This window comes from Ovis aries, chromosome 21 (genome assembly GCF_016772045.2).
Source record: "Ovis aries strain OAR_USU_Benz2616 breed Rambouillet chromosome 21, ARS-UI_Ramb_v3.0, whole genome shotgun sequence".
NCBI lineage: Eukaryota > Metazoa > Chordata > Mammalia > Artiodactyla > Bovidae > Ovis > Ovis aries.
Genome location: NC_056074.1, coordinates 12,160,642 through 12,179,101, shown reverse-complemented (window position 1 = coordinate 12,179,101; position 18,460 = coordinate 12,160,642). Strand labels below are relative to the sequence as shown.

Sequence of the window (18,460 nt, the reverse complement as noted above, 5' to 3'; positions counted from 1 at the left end):
GAGAATCAAAGGCAAGAGACGGAGCCTTGACATCATTTGAGTCCCTGTGTGGCTCATATTAGCTACATGCTCACCAAACCCATTTCCTTCTCTTCTTAGGCCTTATTTCTCAGCCTCCTTTACCATTAGGTGGGGTCAGGTACGGAGTAATAACTGATAGAATGAGGCCAGAAGTAATATAAACTACTTTCAGACCTGGCTCATGAAAACCTGCCACATGAGATGCTCCAAGCTTCTTCTCCATCTGCAGATTAAAAGGAGAGCACTCTGGAATACCTAGAAGAGAAGGGAACTACAAGATGGCAGGAGCCTGGTGTGTTGTAGAAAGTGGCCTAACTGGGAAAAACTATGTTGACCTGGTGAATAAACAAGAAATAAACTTCATTTGTGTTAAGCACTGATATTTGGAGGGATTATTAGGGCAATTACCTGCTTTAATCTTCCTTGGTTCCAGGTATATCCATCCCTCCCCTGGTTACATGAAACACCCCACTATTCTTCCCATAAATTCCCTCTTCACCCAAACTAGTTGGAGCTGGATGTCTTTCCTTTACAACTTGAAGAGTTCTGGGAAATGAACTGCAATCAATTGAAATGGCAAGAACATACACTGGTAAGCAACAGTCCCTAAGTGTCTAGGGAACACCAGAAAATTTCTCAGAACAGAGTAATAAGTCCAACAAACTAATGGCAAATCACAAGACTCTTTCCAGTGTCCAAGAGCTTCCAGCTCTAAACTCATAAGCCACTTAGAGTGAGATCCTCTCTCCAATCTCCTTCTACTACCAGAAGCATGTATAAAGTTGTAATAGCCATGCGTTAGGGTATATACACTCATGAGTTCACACCCACCTAGAATCCTAGCAAGCAAGATAAATGTCAGTTATCACACAAAGTCAGCCCTGTTGTCCCCAGACTTATTGGGAAATGGGCCCACAAGCAACTTTGAGAAGTCAGATAACTACCCTGCACCTCAGAGCTCTGGGTATGAGAGTACAAGGCTGACTAGAGTTTTCAAAAACAAATATTCAAGACTCAATAAAGCTTAAGGGAGCATTTATAAGACTATAAATGAAAAGATTACAAAAATAAACAGAAGAGCGATGCCATGAATGCCTACATCAGCAAGGAAAAGTTCTGCCTGAACTGGGAGCCAGCGATGACAACAGCATGCATCCTGCTCACTTTCGAGAAATGTCTCTCAATGAGCCAAGATTTATAACAAGCACTGACGTCTATAATGCATTCTAGGGGCTAGTTACAGAGCACTTTTGCACTACACATCGAGTAATCTGACTCTCACAAGGACAGTAGGAAGCTGGGATTGTCATCAGTTCTTTATTTACAGCTAAGAACACAGGCTCAGACAGGTCAAGTGCTCAGAGCCGCAGGCTTTGTGGTTTGAGCCAAGACTTGAGCTCCCATTTCCTGACCCCACATCCGCTGTCCATTTCGGTGTCCCCCAAATGATGGAACACGGAGAGGGCCCAGCTGGAGGAGACTTTTCCCAATGCCATAACATCCATCAACCCACTTAGAGGGTGGTTTTCTTTGCTTCGTGCAGCCATATGTGGGAACTTTTGTGGGGGGGGTGGTGGCAGGGGATGGGGGGAGTGGAGGGTGGGGGTTACAGGGCCTGGGATAAATGCCTGGTCTGCCTCCAAACTCAGCTGGGAAAATACTCTCTGACAAGACACCATAGCTTGTGCCCAACGGCAGGCCCTGAGAGAAGAAGGAGCTTGAGGCACGGGGTTAGGAGAGCTAAGGCCTCCGTGTGATCTTGGCAGAACCTCAGAGTCGGAAGCCTCTGAGAACCAGGCCACAAGCTCTCTCAGGATCCTAAAGATAGAATCTGGGGCAAAGGAACTGAATTTACCCTTTGCTGGGATGGGAAAGAGGATCAAATACATAAACTCAGCTGGCCTTAGACAGTTCATGAGCTACCTCTGAGAGGCAAATTGCCAAGATCAAACACTCACATATTACCTGGGAAAGATGAAAAAAAGAGAAAAAAAAAAAAAATCAGGTGGCCTAGTGGTAAAGAATCTGCTTGCCAATGCAGGAGATACAAGAGATGCAGGCTCAACCCACTCCAGTATTCTTGCCCAGAGAATCCCATGGAAAGAGGCCCCTAGCGGGCTACAGTCCATAGGCTTGCAAAGAGTTGGACATGACTTAGCAACTGAGCACACACACAAGAGCCATTTATCCCTGGCAGCTGGCAGTCCACCACCTTGGAAAGAAGACATGGGAAATTGAAGGACCTGCCCTTTGGGGTGTTAGAAAACTTGACGAGTGGGCCTCTCCTGAATATCACTACTTCCCAGGCAACAAAGATGAGAGGAAGGGCCTTCATTCTGGTGCACTTCCCAAGAGATAGAAAATCCAAGATCTTGATGAATATGGAATAGGGAAGGGGCAATGGCCTTGATCTGAACAAACTTGGGCTTGAACCACGGCTCAGTGTCTTGTTAGCTGTGACCTTAAACAACTCACAACCTCTTTGAGCCTCAGTTTTAATATCTGTAGAGGATACAAGGCTGACCTTTCAGGATTTGGAGGGGGATGAAGAAAAATTATAAATGTAAAGGGCGTGGCATACCACCTGACACACAGGAGCCACTCAATAAATGTGAGCTCTTTTTGCGAGCCCTCGCAATCCTCACTTCAATTCCTTATTACTGCAACTTTAAAACTTGGTCATTTTAATTCTTAGAAATTCACTAGTCAGTAGTCTTGAGAGAATCATGTATATCTTGGCCATTTTGCTAGTCTCTTTGAAATAGAACCATCTGTGATTTTGGCTGTGAACATCTCAAATAAGTCTAGACCCCTGGGTCTCTTAGTAGTCTACTTCATGCTTCCTAAATTCCCTTAGCAAACAAACAAACAAAAAACCCTGCAACCTTATCGTCTTTTCTCCAGCTCGAAAGAGAATCCAAAGCTTATGGATATTTGGCACATAGCTGCACCTCAAAACTTAACAATAGTCAAGTTCAACTAACGTTCCACAAGGCTTAAAACGAAGAGTTCTGAGTTCACCAAAGCTTTATAGAGTTCAATCAATGTGTAGTGTGCCTATGAACATAGGAACAACAGCACGGATGAGTTTCTTGTGGAGTTCTTCATTATCTTCCGGGTCTTTGGGACCATTTCCTCTTGACATGCTATTATCCAAGTCAGGGTCATACCCATCCTCTATATTCCAGTCCTTCATATACCCCTCTACCAGTGCTTTGACTATACTACACAATAGCTGTCTATTTTATGCTTTCGTCACTACCCTACAATCTCCTTTCAGGCAAGAACAATGTTCGGCCATATCTCAGTTACCAGTACCTACCAACAACAGTACCTGGTGTGTAATAGACATTGAATTAATATTGGAGGTGTATCAGATGGATAAATAAATAAATAGGGTTTCTAGATGGTTGAATGGCATCACCAACTCAATGGACATGAGTTTGAGCAAACTCTGGGAGATGGTGAAGGACAGGGAAGCCTGGCGTGTTGCAGTCCAATAGTTGCAAACAGTGGGACATGATCGAGTGACTAAACAACAACAACAAAGATCTGGGAGAAACTTTAGACATCATCTGGTCTAATCCAAGGTCTTCATCTTACAGATAAGGAACCTGAGGCTCAGAGGTGTAAGAAGATTCAGCCCACGTGGCCTCAAAATCAGCAAGAAGATGACAAGTGGCGGCAGTCACATGCCATTTTGACTGTGAGTTCAAAGACAGATATCACTTCACACTCACTCCCAAGGGGAGGCAGTGTAGCCTGGTGGCTTCCCGGGTGAAGTCTTCAGCTACCTATCTGTCATGTGATTTTGGATAAATTACTTTATCTCTCTGAGTCACAATGGCTACATCTGTTAATTGGGGCTACGAATAACTCCAGAGTTATTGGGGGTATAAAACCTGCCAACACACATGAAGTGTCATGCAGAGAACCAGCATTAAGTGCCAAACAAACATTTACTGAATGAATCATGAATGAGTCCCTGTCCACCATACCACAAGAACCTGGTTTAGACTTTGTATTTAAATCTCTGCCTGCGTACAAGGTGGCTGGATCACCCATAATTACACAGCTATGTACTTGGAATTTGTTTCTTGCTGGAATTAGACCTTAAAGCCAAGTAGCCTCTATAATGTTGTTCACTGTTCCTTTCACCTTGGTTGCCCTTGCTTCACAAAAATCTGCCCCACAAATTACCCATCTTCTGTCACCCAGCTAGTTACACCTTGTCTAAAAAGCTGTCTCTGATTCCTATGATGTCCTTAGTCCTTCCTCTCTCACTAATTAATACAGCAGAGGGGTGTATCCGTTTGGCTTTTTAAATTCTGGTAAAATACACACAATGTGAAATTTACCACCTTTTGGCTGTGCCACACAGCATGTGGGATATTAGCTCTGCAACGAGGGATCGAACCTGTGCCCCTTGCCGTGGAAGCTGAGTCTTAACCGCTGAACCACCAAGAAGTCCCCCAACTTAACCATTTTTAAGTGTACAATTCAGCAGTGTTGAGTACATTCACATGGTTGTGCAGCCAATTGCCAGAACTTTTTTATCTTGTGAAACCAGAATTCTATACTCATTAACAACTCCCCCTATTGCTTCCTCCTCCAGCCCCTGGCAAGCATTCTACCTTCTGTCTCTGAGTTTGATTACTCTAGGTACCTCATTTAAATGGAATTATACAATATTTGTCCATTTCTGTCTGATTTATATTGCTTAGCAAAATGTCCTCAAGGTTCATCCATGTTGTAGCATGTGTTCAGCATTTCCTTCAAAGGCTATTAGCTTTGAAATACATTCAAGGCTGAATACATGGAATACTTATTCAATGTTCCACTGCATGTACATACTACATTTTGCTTATCCATTCATCTGTTGATGGGGGCTTGAGCTGCTTCTACTTCTTAGCTATCATGAATAATGCTGATATGAACATGAGTGTATAGAGGTTTATCTGTCTTACCTCCTCTACTTAAATGTGAACTTCCCAAAGACAATGGATGAGTCTCAGTCATCTCTATAGTTCTCAAGGTGCCTGACACGTGATGGCACTTAATAAATACCTATCAAGTAAATAAGACAGTTGTTTAGTGGCTAAGTCGTGTCCAACTCTGCGACCCCATGCACTCTAGCCCTGCAGGCTCCTCTTTCCATGGGATTTCCCAGGCAAGAATTTGCAAATGGCAGTATTCCACAGCAGAAAAACACAGGCTCTGCAATAAGACAGTCTTGATTTCTGATCTTGGATCTGCCTCTTCATACTCATATGATCTTAGGCGTGTTACTTAAGCTCTCAGAGTTTCAGTTCCTTATGTGGTTTTTGCCACAATTAAATATTATAACTTATGTAAAGCAGTTGGCCCAGCACTTGGCACACCATAAACTTAAAAAAACTGTATGCCAGTATTATGATTATAAAGTTATGTAATAAAAGTAACTTACTGCACATACTAACAGGCCATTTAGTTTCCTGGCCATGATAATTTTAAAGGCAGAGTATGCAGGATTCTGAAAGCAAACAAGTCATTACAGGTAACAGTCCAAACAGAAAGACACTACACAGCAGAAACAATTAATTCGGTTTGGTATCGCTCTACTGAAATCTTGAGCTATTCTGCTACAGGTCTGGATGTTGGAAATTTTGCCACTTCAAAGGGACAGACGTAAACATTGTACTGAGGACCACCTCACTGAGCAAAGCAGCCTGTCAAAGATCTCACATTTTTTAATCAGGATGACTTGAGGGGTTTGGGGGTTTTTTTTTTTTTTGGTGCCTTGGCTGAGTCTGTCTTGAATTTGATCATTCAAGTTTGAACTTTTTAGCAAAATGATGAAAGAAAGAAATAGATCTTTATGACTATTTCAGACAGACATATTTATTTCAATCTGTCTCAAAGGAAACTGAGCTCCCCGCCCTACTCCTAGTTCCTCCTGGACATGAATTCCTTTTGCGGTTGCTCTCCAAATTTTCCAGACCAGAAACATTCCTTCCAAAGTTAGCTCTTAGAAAGTAGAGTTCTTAAGTCTTAGAAGGAAAACTTATTGGAGTTTCTTTTTGTCTGCTGAAACAATTAACATTCCTCATGGCTAATTTAAATGACTCTCCGAGACAAAAATCAGAAACTTGGTTGTGTGGTGGAGGAGAGGAAAGGGAAGAAACAGAGAAGGAAAGAGAAAGTTGTTCAAACGCTAGTGGTTAGTCGCTCAGTTGTGTCGGACTCTTCGCGTCTCTCTGGACTGTAGCCCACCAGGCTCCTCTTTCTGTAGGATTCTCCAGGCCCTCCTCCAGGAGATCTTCCCAACCCAGGGATCGAATCCGAGTCTCATGTTCCCTACATTAGAAGGCACGTTCTTTACCACTAGGGCCACCTGGGAAGCCCCCTATATGCCACAGGTCAATTTTCATTTGTCTCCCAAGTAACAGCTAAGGGCTACTGAATGCCTTCCCCAGCCAGGACTTCGAGGCCCACCAGGTAAAGGGCACCAGACTGAGACTCGAAACACAGAGCCTTATTTAACCCTCACAATACCACTATGCTCTAAGTATTAATTTTGGTGATGACTGCATGACTCTGTGAACATCCTAAATCAAACGACTGAACACATACAGTTCATGTGACAGTAATCATTTTGTTATTTTATATCCTTCCCAGATTCCTTTGTGCAAATTCAAATGTATTTGCTTAGCCCCCTACTTCTTTCACAAAACATGCACTCTTCTGCATCAGCCTTCTTTTTGAGGGGTGTGGAAGAAACATCTTTGTTTCACTTAAAATATCCTTGGAGATCTTTGCATATCAGCACTTAGAGAAACCCTAATTCTTGTTGGTAGTTTAATAGCTTTCCCTTTTGTGAACATACCCATTTATTTAACCAGCTTCCCACTGATGCACACTTAAGTGGTCTCCAATAGTTTGCTATTAGCAATGGTGACGCAATGCTTGTGCTTTCTTCTTAACTTGGTTTCATCAGGTAACATTCTCCTTCTGGACTGAAGGGAGACGGCATCAACAGCGGGACCTCCTCAGAGTTAGTTGGAACTGGGTCTGCATACAGCTTCTTTTGTCCGTGTGCATGTTAGTCGTTCAGTCATGTTCAACTCTTTGTGACCCCATGGACGGTAGCCCACCAGGCTCCTCTCTCCATAGGATTTCCCAGGCAAGAACACTGGAGTGGGTTGCCATTTCCTTCTCCAGGGAATCTTCCCCACCCAGGGATTGAAGCCAGGTCTTCTGCATTGCAGGCGGATGCTTTACCATCTGAGCTACTAGAGAAGGCACAATCTCTTTTGCTGACTAGCTATTAGCTCCATGACTGGGAAGGTTTCTTTTATCTTCTGAGCTTTAATTTCATCACTTCATAAAGTAGGCAAAATCCCACCTCCTTTATCAGGTTGCTTTTAGGGCTCAATAGGCTCCCACTGGCCAAATTTGGGACAATTATTGTATCAAAAAGCATAAATATGGGAGCAGGGGAGGCAGAAGGTTGGAAATGGATTATAACACATGGGGGAAGAATCCAGGAATCCAAGTGATACTAAAAATAAATAAATAGGGGAGTTGAAAGCTAATCCATCAGAAAAATGCTGGAAAACAAATACAGAACAAAAGAGAAAATTAGAAAATCATCCTTTTACTTATTGCATAGCCCAGGGAACTGCTCAGTCCTATGTGGCAGTCTAGACAGGAGGGGAGTTTGGGGGAGAATGGATACACGTATATGTGTGGCTGAGTCCCTTCACTGTTCACCTGAATCTATCACATTGTTAATTGGTTATACTCCAATACAAAATAAAAAGTTTAGAAAAAGAAATAGAAAATCATCCTTTTATAGATGTTAATTGATCTAGGCCAGGATTATCAATAGATGTTTAAACCAGAGAGATAAAAGATGTCGAGGAACAGGAGATTGAAACAATCTCAAAGTATCACCCCAAAGGCAACGTTATTAATTAGAAAGAGAAAAGGGTTCCTTTACAATGTAGAGATCTGGCAAGGCCACCACATTGAAAATACAAACTTCCCATCACCAGTGTCGGGACAAACTGCCATGTGTCACCCTGATGTGGTGCAAGGGGAAGGCTACAGCATCACCTATGGGGAATTCTTATCGCGAATGTTTAACCTAAGTATAAGAATGACAAAACCAGCAGACAAATCCAAACTACTGTCTACAAAGCAGCTTAGAATTTTCAAACTGTCAATGTTATGAAAGACAAAAAAAAAAAAAAAAAGGCAGGGGAACTTAGCCACATTAAAGGAAATTCAAGAGACACAACTACACTGTATAAGCAATCTTTGATTAAATTCTGCATCCTTTTTCCCCTAAAAGGTTATAAATATCATTGGAACAACTGGGGAAATCTGAAAAATATTATTGTTCCAGTGTAATGATATTGTGGTTACAGGGGAGACTGTCCTTGTTCTTTAGACATACACGCTTCAGCGCTTAGAGATAAAGTGTTGTGGTGTCTGCAACTTACTTTCAAATGATTTTGAAAAATAAAAATCAATGTGTGTGCCAGTGTGTGTGTGTGTGTGCATGCGCACAATCAGGATGGGAAAGCAAATAAATCTAGACGAAGGGTATAGGAGTTTTTGCTGTAATATTTTTGCGGTTTCTCTATGTTTGAAATTGTTCAAAATAAGTTGGGAGGGAGGAAATCAAACAAAATATGGAAATCACCTGACATCCATTAGGTCCTATAAGAGTTCCCATCATGGCTTCAACCAACTTAACAGATCTACAGAAAGCTCCTGCCCTCTAACCATGCTATGTGCTGGGCTAAATCACTTCAGTCATGTCTGACTCTTTGTGACTCTATGGACTGAAGCCCAACAGGCTTCTCTGTCCATAGGATTCTCCTGGCAAGAGTACTGGAGTGGGATGCCGTGTTCTCCTCCAGCAGATTTTCCTGGCCCAGGGATTGAACCCAAATCTCATGTCTCCTGCATTAGCAGTAAGGTTCTTTACCACTAGCACCACCAGCACAAATCAAATCAAAGTAAATGCCACCAGGCAGACAGTGCTGCCTTCAGAAAGCTTACACTTCTGATCAGATGACAAGACAAAAACAGGAAACACCTGGAGATTCAGTAAGGTTTTGGTTCCAGAATAACTACCTGGGACCTACATCTGTGAATTTTTTAAAGTTCGGTAACCTTTTAAAAAACAAAACAGAACCATTACTTAACCTCACTAAAAATTATTTCCTCATTTACATGGAAAAATGGAGCTGGAATCTACAAGCTAATTTGAGAGAATAAGATAGCATACATAGTACACCTCTGTAAAGTATACATTACTGAAGACTTAGTAAAAGATTAATCTCCTAGAATAAAAGCAGAGAAGGAAAGCTCCAGGAGGGTTCCACCTTTGTTTCCCTATCAGAACACCCAGCACAGGAATTTTCATTTAGCTTATGCTCCAAATATTGGATGAAGAAGTAATAGTAACATTATGAGATAGAATACCTAAAGAATGTCTTTGTGGCTACAAATGCCACTGGAATCAGAGGAACAATTAACATGAGCTGGCCCAGCCAGAGACTGCAGCACCTTAACAAAAGCACATATTTATGCGCACATAAATTTGCCAATTTATGTGACATGAGTTTGAGCAAACTCTGGAAGATAGTGAAGGACAGGGAGGCCTGGCATACTGCAGTCCATGGGGTTGTAAAGAGTCTGACACAACTCAGTGACTGAACAACAAAATTAGCAAAAGTCCTACTACACAGATTATCTCATCTGAGCCTCAAAGTAATCCTTATTTTAGAGATGAATAAACTGAGGTTTCAAAAAATAAATTACCCACTGAGCACACAACTCAAATTTCTGTTTGCCCAACCCAGCCACAGAAGAACGAAAATAACTGGTTAAAAGAATGGAAATACCTCACAGCTCAGAGATCCCAGGGTCTCTGTAGGACAGTGAGTCACTGATGGCCACTCCTAAACTCAGGCCTTTTCTACAAAAAAAATGCCAAAAATCTGCCTTGGGATTGCTCCTCTGGCTATTCAAAAAGATGAAAAATCAGGCCTTTTAGCCACCAGCTTCAGATATAAAAACAGCAGAGCTTAAATTCCCCTTTCTTGTGTGGCTGCGTAACAGAGATGGAGAGGAAGTGGGCAGAAGAGATGATTTTCAATTCAAGGTTGACGGTGTCTGCATTTTAGTGAAGTTAACCTTAACTCAAAAATAAAATTTCCCTGCAAAATTTTCTGGGGGAAGACTCATGACTGTGTTACTGTTCCTATTCACTTTTTAAACATCATGCTTTGTTGCAGTCTGGGATAATATATTTTATTTCTCTCTTCCAGAGGTTTCCATGTTATCGATGTATCAACCTTTACAGTGATCACAAAAACCATTACAACTTCCTTCCCCTTAGTCTAAGTGGCTAAATGGACTTGGCAAAAGTATATAAAAATGACATATCAAAGATTGTGATAAGAATTTAAATTGGGGGGCAGTTTAAATGAAAAATATCTATGCCCTTTGCCCCAGCATTTCTACCTTAGAAATGAATCCTACAGAAATACTCCCACAAGTTTATTACAAAAGGATGCATGCTCAAATGCTCACTGCAGCAATGTCTGGCAGCCACTGTGAAGGGTAAGTTAGAGGAACATGCAAATACGTGGGGCAAATGCCCAAAATATATTAAGTGACAGAGAACAAGCAGAATACGTATTATAATAACATCATTAGCATACATGTGAGGGAAAATGACAGCGTGTGTGTCCATGCTTAGTCACTCAGCTGCGTCCAACTCTTCCCCACCAGGCTCCTCTCTCCATGGGATTCTCCAGGCAAGAATATTGGAGTGGGTTGCCTTCCCTTCTCCGCAGGATCTTCCCAACCCAGGGAACAAACCTGAGTCTCTTTCATTGCAGGTGGATTCTTTACCATCAGAGCTACCAGGGAGGCCCGAAAAATGACAGCAACACACATCAAACTCGCAACAGCTGACTATGTGAGGTGGAATTAAGAGAATTTTCCCTTTGTAATTCATTAGACATTTCTGTAATGGATTTTGATTTCTCTTATGTCTAGAGTCAAAAAACTAATTTAAGATATACGTTTATGTTCTCTTTCATATCCTTTCCTCTTTGCAGTCAAATGCCCCACTCCTGAGTTATTTCCTTACTATCTCTCTTTTTCACTCAGGAAACAGCCACCTGCATCATTACCTCTAGAAATAAACAGTGCCAGCTGCAGAGTCTGCACTCTTTAGGGAATGACAGAATCATGGTCAGAAAGGACAGAAAAGATCACCTACAATATGTGCCAACAAACAGTACTCCAGCCTATAGGCTGATTAAATACATGCAGTGACCAAAACAGTCACTATCTTCTGAAGCAGGCCTTGATGTCATCTAGATTTGCTGTGACATTCCTAAAGATGACATTCAGGAGTGGGCAACTGACTTGAACAATAATATTCACCACATGACAGGCTAAGCAGAGAGAATCATTACCATATCCAAGAAAACTAACCTTGTTACTGACTATCTCCCATGCAGCTCCCATTCAAATTTCCCCAACTGTCCCCTCAATGTCCTTTATAGCTTTTTCTTTTTTAAATCCAGTATCCAATCAAGGGTTGCATGTGGCATTTGGTTGTCATAGCTCTTTGCTCATGCTTGCTCAGTCACTAAGTTATATCCAACTCTTTGTGACCCCATGGCCTGGTAGCCCACCAGGTTCCTCTGTCCATGGGATTTTCCAGGCAAGAATACTGGAGGGGGCTGCCATTTCCTTGTCCACGGGATGTTTCCCAACCAGGGATCGAACCCATGTCTCCTACACTGGTAGGCAGCCTCTTCACCTCTGAGCCACCAGGGAAGCCCGCCGTAGCTCTTTAGTCTTTTTTAATCTAGATTAGTCCCCTACATTTTGTTTTCTTTTGCTTCGTTTCTCTGTGATGACGTTGACACTTTTGAAGATCACAGTCCAGCTGTTCTACAGTACGCCCCACAATCTGAATTTGCCTGATTATTTCCTCATGATTAGACTGAGGTTAAACATTTGTGGCAAGAATTCTACCTTGGCAATGGGTGTGTGCTTGCCATTGCATTCGATTGTCTAGTTACACTGAGATATCTTCCTCTTCTTTATGTCACTGTGGGTACCAGGAAAGCCATTGGTCAATAAATAAGATATTCAAAATAGTAAATAAAGCCAAAAACAGCCTCAATGAACACCAGCTATTCCAGACATAGTACCAGACATTTTAAAATATATTATCTCATTTAAACTTCACAACAATCTTGTAAAGAAGCAGCAGTTCAAAGAGGTTAAGTTGCTTGTCCAGTGACACATATGTAGTGACAGAAAAAATGTACACTTGCACATGTGGACTCATTCTCACACACAAACCCCCACACACACGTCAACATACGATCTCTGGGGCTCATGGTCTCCCTGAGGACCTTCCAGGGACAAGTTAAGAAGCCCTACCTTAGACTAATCTTGAGGAGGCCTAGCTAGCTTTCAAGAGTTGAATTCCTATGGAGAAGAAACTGAAAATAAATTATCTGTGGGCCACATAAAATTCTTCCACACTTGGAAACCTTATTTGGAGATGGGCCACCTTTTCACCATAGCCAAGAAAATAGGGCAATGGCTCCATAAATTATTATAACATTCTGGTATTTGGCTTGTTTTTTTACTATTCTGCAACAAAATGAAAAAAAAAAAAGACAATGTAGAGAATTTTTCACAATATATTTCTAATTTTAATTAGATTTCTATATAAAATATAATTTCTAAATATATTTCTAATTTTAAAATGATGGTCTTTCCACAAGCTTTGGTATTAAATACACTTTATTTCATGAGATAAAGTAAAGGAGGACATATTTTTAAAAACATCTTTAACTATAGAAGAATAACTGTTGGCAAAATCTCACCCAATTTTACCTTAATTTTTTGTATTTTCACTTATCAATAAAAGTCTGAAACCCATTATTTATGGCATTCTATACAATCAAAATTATTTTTGAGAAATTAACTGGAATAAAGGAAATTCAGCCCCCAAAGAAACCAGGTCTGAAATAATTCTGAATTTTCCCTGGAAGTCATCCACAAAACATCTCAAAGGTCTCCTCAGCCTCGGGTCTCCTCATGTCCATGCATTTGTTAAAAGTGTTTTACATTTTATATTTGCATTACTAATTGCCCTCTTTGGATGTGTTGATATTTCCTGCCTTTGATGTACTCAATCGACAAACATTCAGTGAGTCCCCAGTTTGTGCAAGGCAGTCTACTAGATGCATAGTAACTCAGTGTGGAGAGTTGTTTCTTGCCTCCAAGTCTCAGGTCACAGGTCACCTACCACAGGTCACCCCCTTCTCCACCCCACTCAGCTCCCAAAGAAGTCTGAAAACTTCCCTTGGGACTGTCCTCTCCTAGCACTGCCAACAAACCTCCCTGTGTGTGGTTATTTGTTGATATTCCTCTCCCTCACCTACATGAATTTTTCCAAAGCAAACCCTGTCTTATTCAATGCTGTATTCCTAACACAGTGCACATACAGCTGCCAGGAATCAGTATAAAATAGTGGAATAAATATATTTTACAGATGAGGAAACTAAAGCTCACAAAAACAATATGATGTGTCTAAAATCATAAATAAGAAGTTGCTAGTCATAAAAAGCCTCACCAGAGGTCTCTTCTGTTCCACCATGATGCATTCTACACACAGACAAAGTGAGCTAGAGATCTTAGATGTCTTCATGGAACCTCAAACTCAGTATGTCCAAAAGTCCCTCCTCCTTGAAAAAACAAATAAAAATCTGGTCCCCATCCAACGACCTCTTTCTCTTGGAAGTGATATCTCTAGTAGCCTAAGGAAAACTGAAGTCATCTTAACTCCATCTTTTCTCTAACCCCACACCCAATCTAGCCACAACTGTATCAACTGTAGTGTTCAAATTTAGTGTCTCCCAATCTCTTCCCTTCTCTCCAAGCCCCCAGCCACCACCCTAGATCGAAGGCTACCACCATCCCACAGGAAGACTATAAAAATGACTTTCCACCTCATCTTGTATTCACTTTAGCTAATTCTCTCCAGTCTCTTCTCCAACGTAACAGCCAAGGTGATGTTTTTAATATCATCCTACCTGCATATGGAATTCATCCAGCTAATTAAAATCCTTCACTTAGGATAAAGACCAAATTCACCAGTGACTCAGAAAACTGCCCACTCTCTAGACTCTGTCCACCTATCCAGCTTCATTCTTCTTCATTCTGGTCTCTCTCTCCTTGCTTCATGCCCATAAACTGTCTAACCTCCATAACTAACTAACTTTTAAATTGTTATAGTCATCTATTTCCTTTGTACTTTGAACATATAGTTCCCGTGTTAGAAACTCCTTGTCCTCATCTTGGCACCTTCTGTTGCCATCCTAAATTACTTCCTCTCACTCTCTAAGTCTCTTGAAATGTCACTTCCTACAGGAAGCCCTCCCTGATTCCTCCAGACAAGGGAAGCACACCAAGTTAATCACTCCTCTCCTAATCTTGCTGTACATCCCACTTTGGCAGGAGAATTCATCACACTTGCAATTGCTTCTCCAATGATTATCTCCCCTATCAGAACATAAATTACCTGATGGTGGTGGAAGCATCTCTTTTCACGGAGCCTGGCGGGTTACAGTCCACGGGGTTGCAAAGAACCAGACAGGGCTGAACGACTGAGCCTGCACACACGTGCACGCACACACACACACACAGTCCTTAGACCACAGTGGTGGTGGAGGTTTAGTCATTAAGTCATGTCCAACTCTTGCGACCCCATAACCTATAGCCTGCCAGGCTCTTCTGTCCATGGGATTCTCCAGGCAAGAATACTGGAGTGGGTTGCCATTTTCTTCTACAGGGGATCTTCCCAGCTCAAGAATTGAACCCAGGTCTCCTGCACTGCAGGCAGATTCTTTACCGACTGAGCTACAGGGAAGATCTAGCTGCTCTCAATATCTGTTGTCAGAAGGTCAGGCTAGGGCCATATCACCAGGCCAAGAAGCAAGGATCCTTAAATAAAGGGGCAAGGATCCTTAGCCCTTTGCAAAGGATATAAACAAAGGGAGAAAGAAATGCAGAGTTATTCAAGGTCACAGAGATAGCAGAAATGGGGCCAAAACTAACCTCCCATTCAGCTCATTTCTCCTCCCTAAAACACTAAAAAGCCTGGGTAGAAGAGGAAGCAACTTAGAAGAAAATTAGGAATGAAAAGATGGTGAGTGAGAGGTCTCAGGTGGTGAGTGAGAGCTTCTGAATCTGCCTGTCACACTAGTTGCCTCTGGATGGGCAGCAGTTAGACTTTTCCTGCCTAGAGGAGCATCTTACTACACAAAGGACCACTATCGCCTCCTGTGCCTTAATGGGGCGGTGGGTGTAAAACAACAGACTTCCTTCATCCAAAGAAGAGAAGAAATGACAGGAAGAAAAGCTGTTACTGCTCCAAGCATCTTCAAAAAAAAAACCCAAATGGGCAGTGTGGTCACCTGGACCGGCTCCTCAGCAATCAACAGGAAGGGAGTAGAAAAGACTGAACTGCCACAGGGAAGGGCAGGGGAGGAATAAATTAGGAAGAAGCCCCTCAAAGTCTACTGATTCTTTGAGAATTAGGAGAACATTTTGTGTAGAGCATTTAAAAACCTTGCCAGGGGCTTCACTGGTGGCTCAGCGGGAAACAATCCTGCCAATGCAGGAGACACGGGTTCAATCCCCAGTCCGGGAAGATACCACGTGCCGTGGAGCAACTAAGCCTGTGTGCGGAGCGCACCTACTGAAGCCCGCGCTCTGCAACAAGCGAAGCCGCTGCAACGAGAGGCCCAGGCACCGCCACCAAGAGTAGCCCTGGCTCGCCACAACTAGGGAAAAGCCCTTGCAGCAACGAAGACCCAGCACAGCCAAAAATAAAGAAATAAATTAAATTATATTTTTTTAAAAAACACACAAAAAGCAGAACATGCTAATGCACTGGCAGCTCTTAAAACAGGTACCGATGAAAGGAAAAGTATCATGAGCTCAACTGGAACAGTTCACTGTCCTCGGGCTGCGGGGGTCAAATTATATCCGTGACAGAAGCCACAAACCAGGCCAAGGGGTTAGGTTCATTGCCATTCACCCGACCAAGCACCAACTGCAAGAAGAAGAAAAGGCAAAGCCTCTTCAATGAGGACTCAGTAGAATAAATATTTGAAGTCTCAACTAGGCTGGATGTTCTGGGTGAGGCAGAGAAGGGATGGAAGGGTATCAAGAGCCGGGAAGGACTCTTAGAGAGAGAGATGTGATATACTGGTGATAGGGAGATTTTGAAACACAGAGGGAAAAATGAGAATTGCAAATTGAGAGACAGGGAGAGAAACTGGAAGAACTTCCAGAGACACAGAGGGGTGTGGAAAGGAAGACAGCGTGGAAGGGGTGCTCAGGAAAGCAGACAATAAGCAACAGAGGGACACAGAGAGAAGCACAGCCAGGCAGACCATTTTTCCCCAAATCCCAAAGCTGCTTGTTGCATTCCAATAAATCACTCTACTACAAAGCCCATACAATGGACTGCCCTTTGCATTCAGTAACAAGCGGCATGTAATGAAGCATTGCCCTGCTGCAACTTTGGAGACCTAAGGGTCTGAATTAAAAATGAACAAAATTGGTCCAGCAGCAGAAGATAACCAGTAATGACTTTCCCCCAGAGGCTGACTTGGCTCCGAAAAGGTTTGGCATTTTGGAGTTAAGCATAAAACACTCTGGCATTTCTCCTTTTGACATTCCAAGAGGGGGTGTGGTTGACCCCAGGTCCATTCATTTCAAAGGTTGTAGATCTCTCAGCTAAGACTGGCCCCATCTGTTCTGGAGTCAGCCAGCTGTTTATTCCAAAATGACATATTTATTGTACTAATCATCCTAGTAACTCTTACAAGAACAGAGCTAGTATCACAGGGGTCAAAATGCTCTCTGTCCTGTTAGACGTGTCAGTTTGCTTTAAAAAACAAAACCAAAAGCCAAAAAAGCTCTACCTGCTTTTCGGTTTCCAAGTCCAGGATCACTCTTCCATGCCGTACCTTTCAGTAATGGCAAATGAAGGTTAACAGTGCTTCTAACTTTTCCTTTCTCTAATGCCTTAAAAATGAACCCTAATGATCCATTCTCCAAACCGTTATTTGCGACTGGTGACTGACTCAGGAAAGGACAGCTCATTACGGTACCACTGTCAGTGGCAAGAAGCCTATTGCTATATAATTTAAAACATTTGCACAAGTACAAATCTGTCGGCTCCACTTCCAAACAATCCTGAAACCTTGCAGTTGGGAGAGGAAAAACACTCAACGAAAATGTTGCTTCCAGCAGCCTCAGAGAACCTTGCCCAGACACGTGAAATGTTTCTGACTGGCACGGAGTGCACCATTAAAGGACACTGTCACCTCAAATCGGCAGAAAAGGCGAAACAAACGACGTAGACACACACACACACAAAATAAAGCCCCACAAAACTTAACCTACTCAGAAGCACGCTCATCTTAAAAATGAATAGTGTGTGCTCGCCCAAGTGACACGAAATGTTCCAAAGTAGTGCGACCACATGAAATCACTGTCTCCATTTCTCCCCACGCATCACCCCTTCCCACTCAAATCTCAGCACTCGGGCCGTATGTGACAGGACTGCAGTCTCCCACCACTGCCTTCCTCTGATTATTTTCCAAGAGCACTTCCCAACATCCTCCCCAACCCAGCTCCCTCTCCCAGTCTTCAAAAAGGTTGAGGGGAGTTGCGACTAGGGAATTGGCAAGCATCCGTCCTCTGGCGGGGGAAGGCTGCTGGAGTTGTTCTTTGCAGTGACCCAAATTGCAGAGAGCTTTTCGCTTAGCAGCGCTTGCGAGCAACCTTCCCAATCCTCCCGCCCCCATCTTCCCAAAAGAAAGCCTTGAGAACTAAGCGGGAGGAATAACTTGGTAGAATCATTTGAATAAATCACTTCAACTCACCTGGTTTGGGATTTTTCTCCCCACCCCAGGCATAAACAGAAAGGATGTGCGAATGAGTCACGCAAGCAATGGAGGGTATTGCGATGTCCTAAGTCCAAGGGCTGAAGTCAGTCCTTGCCCTGGTGCTGCTGCTACGCTTAGCTCAGCTGGAGCGAGCGGCAATCGCAAGCCTAGCAGCAGCAGGGGGGTGGATAGATCGTAGCACAATGAATGCAGTGGGGTTTTTGCAATGACATCATCCCACTGTCCAAAAGGCCCCAATAGCCATGCTCAGGAGCAGTGTGTTCTGGGAATTGTAGTTCCCTCAAGGCCCGGTGGAACAGCCGGGCTATCCCCCGGAACTACAATGCCCAAAATGCGCCATGGTCGGACGCGCCCGGAGCGGGCGAAGGGAGCGAAGTGGCCAAGGCCGCCATGTTAGGGGCGCTGGAAAGATTCTG

At 42.8% G+C, this 18,460-nt stretch overlaps 1 protein-coding gene across 2 annotated transcripts in view; it reads right to left on the bottom strand.

The window, feature by feature from the left end:
- Nucleotides 1-18,460, bottom strand: part of RAB30 (RAB30, member RAS oncogene family) — a 122,813-nt gene that overhangs the window by 85,411 nt on the left and 18,942 nt on the right. The window contains exon 1 of one of the 2 annotated variants that reach the window (XM_004019420.6): nucleotides 18,021-18,232. The exons of the other annotated variant lie outside the window; for it this stretch is intronic. The gene's annotated coding sequence lies outside the window, so the exon portion shown is untranslated. Of the gene's footprint in view, nucleotides 1-18,020; nucleotides 18,233-18,460 lie in introns of those variants that run through there. 2 annotated transcript variants of the gene reach the window in all.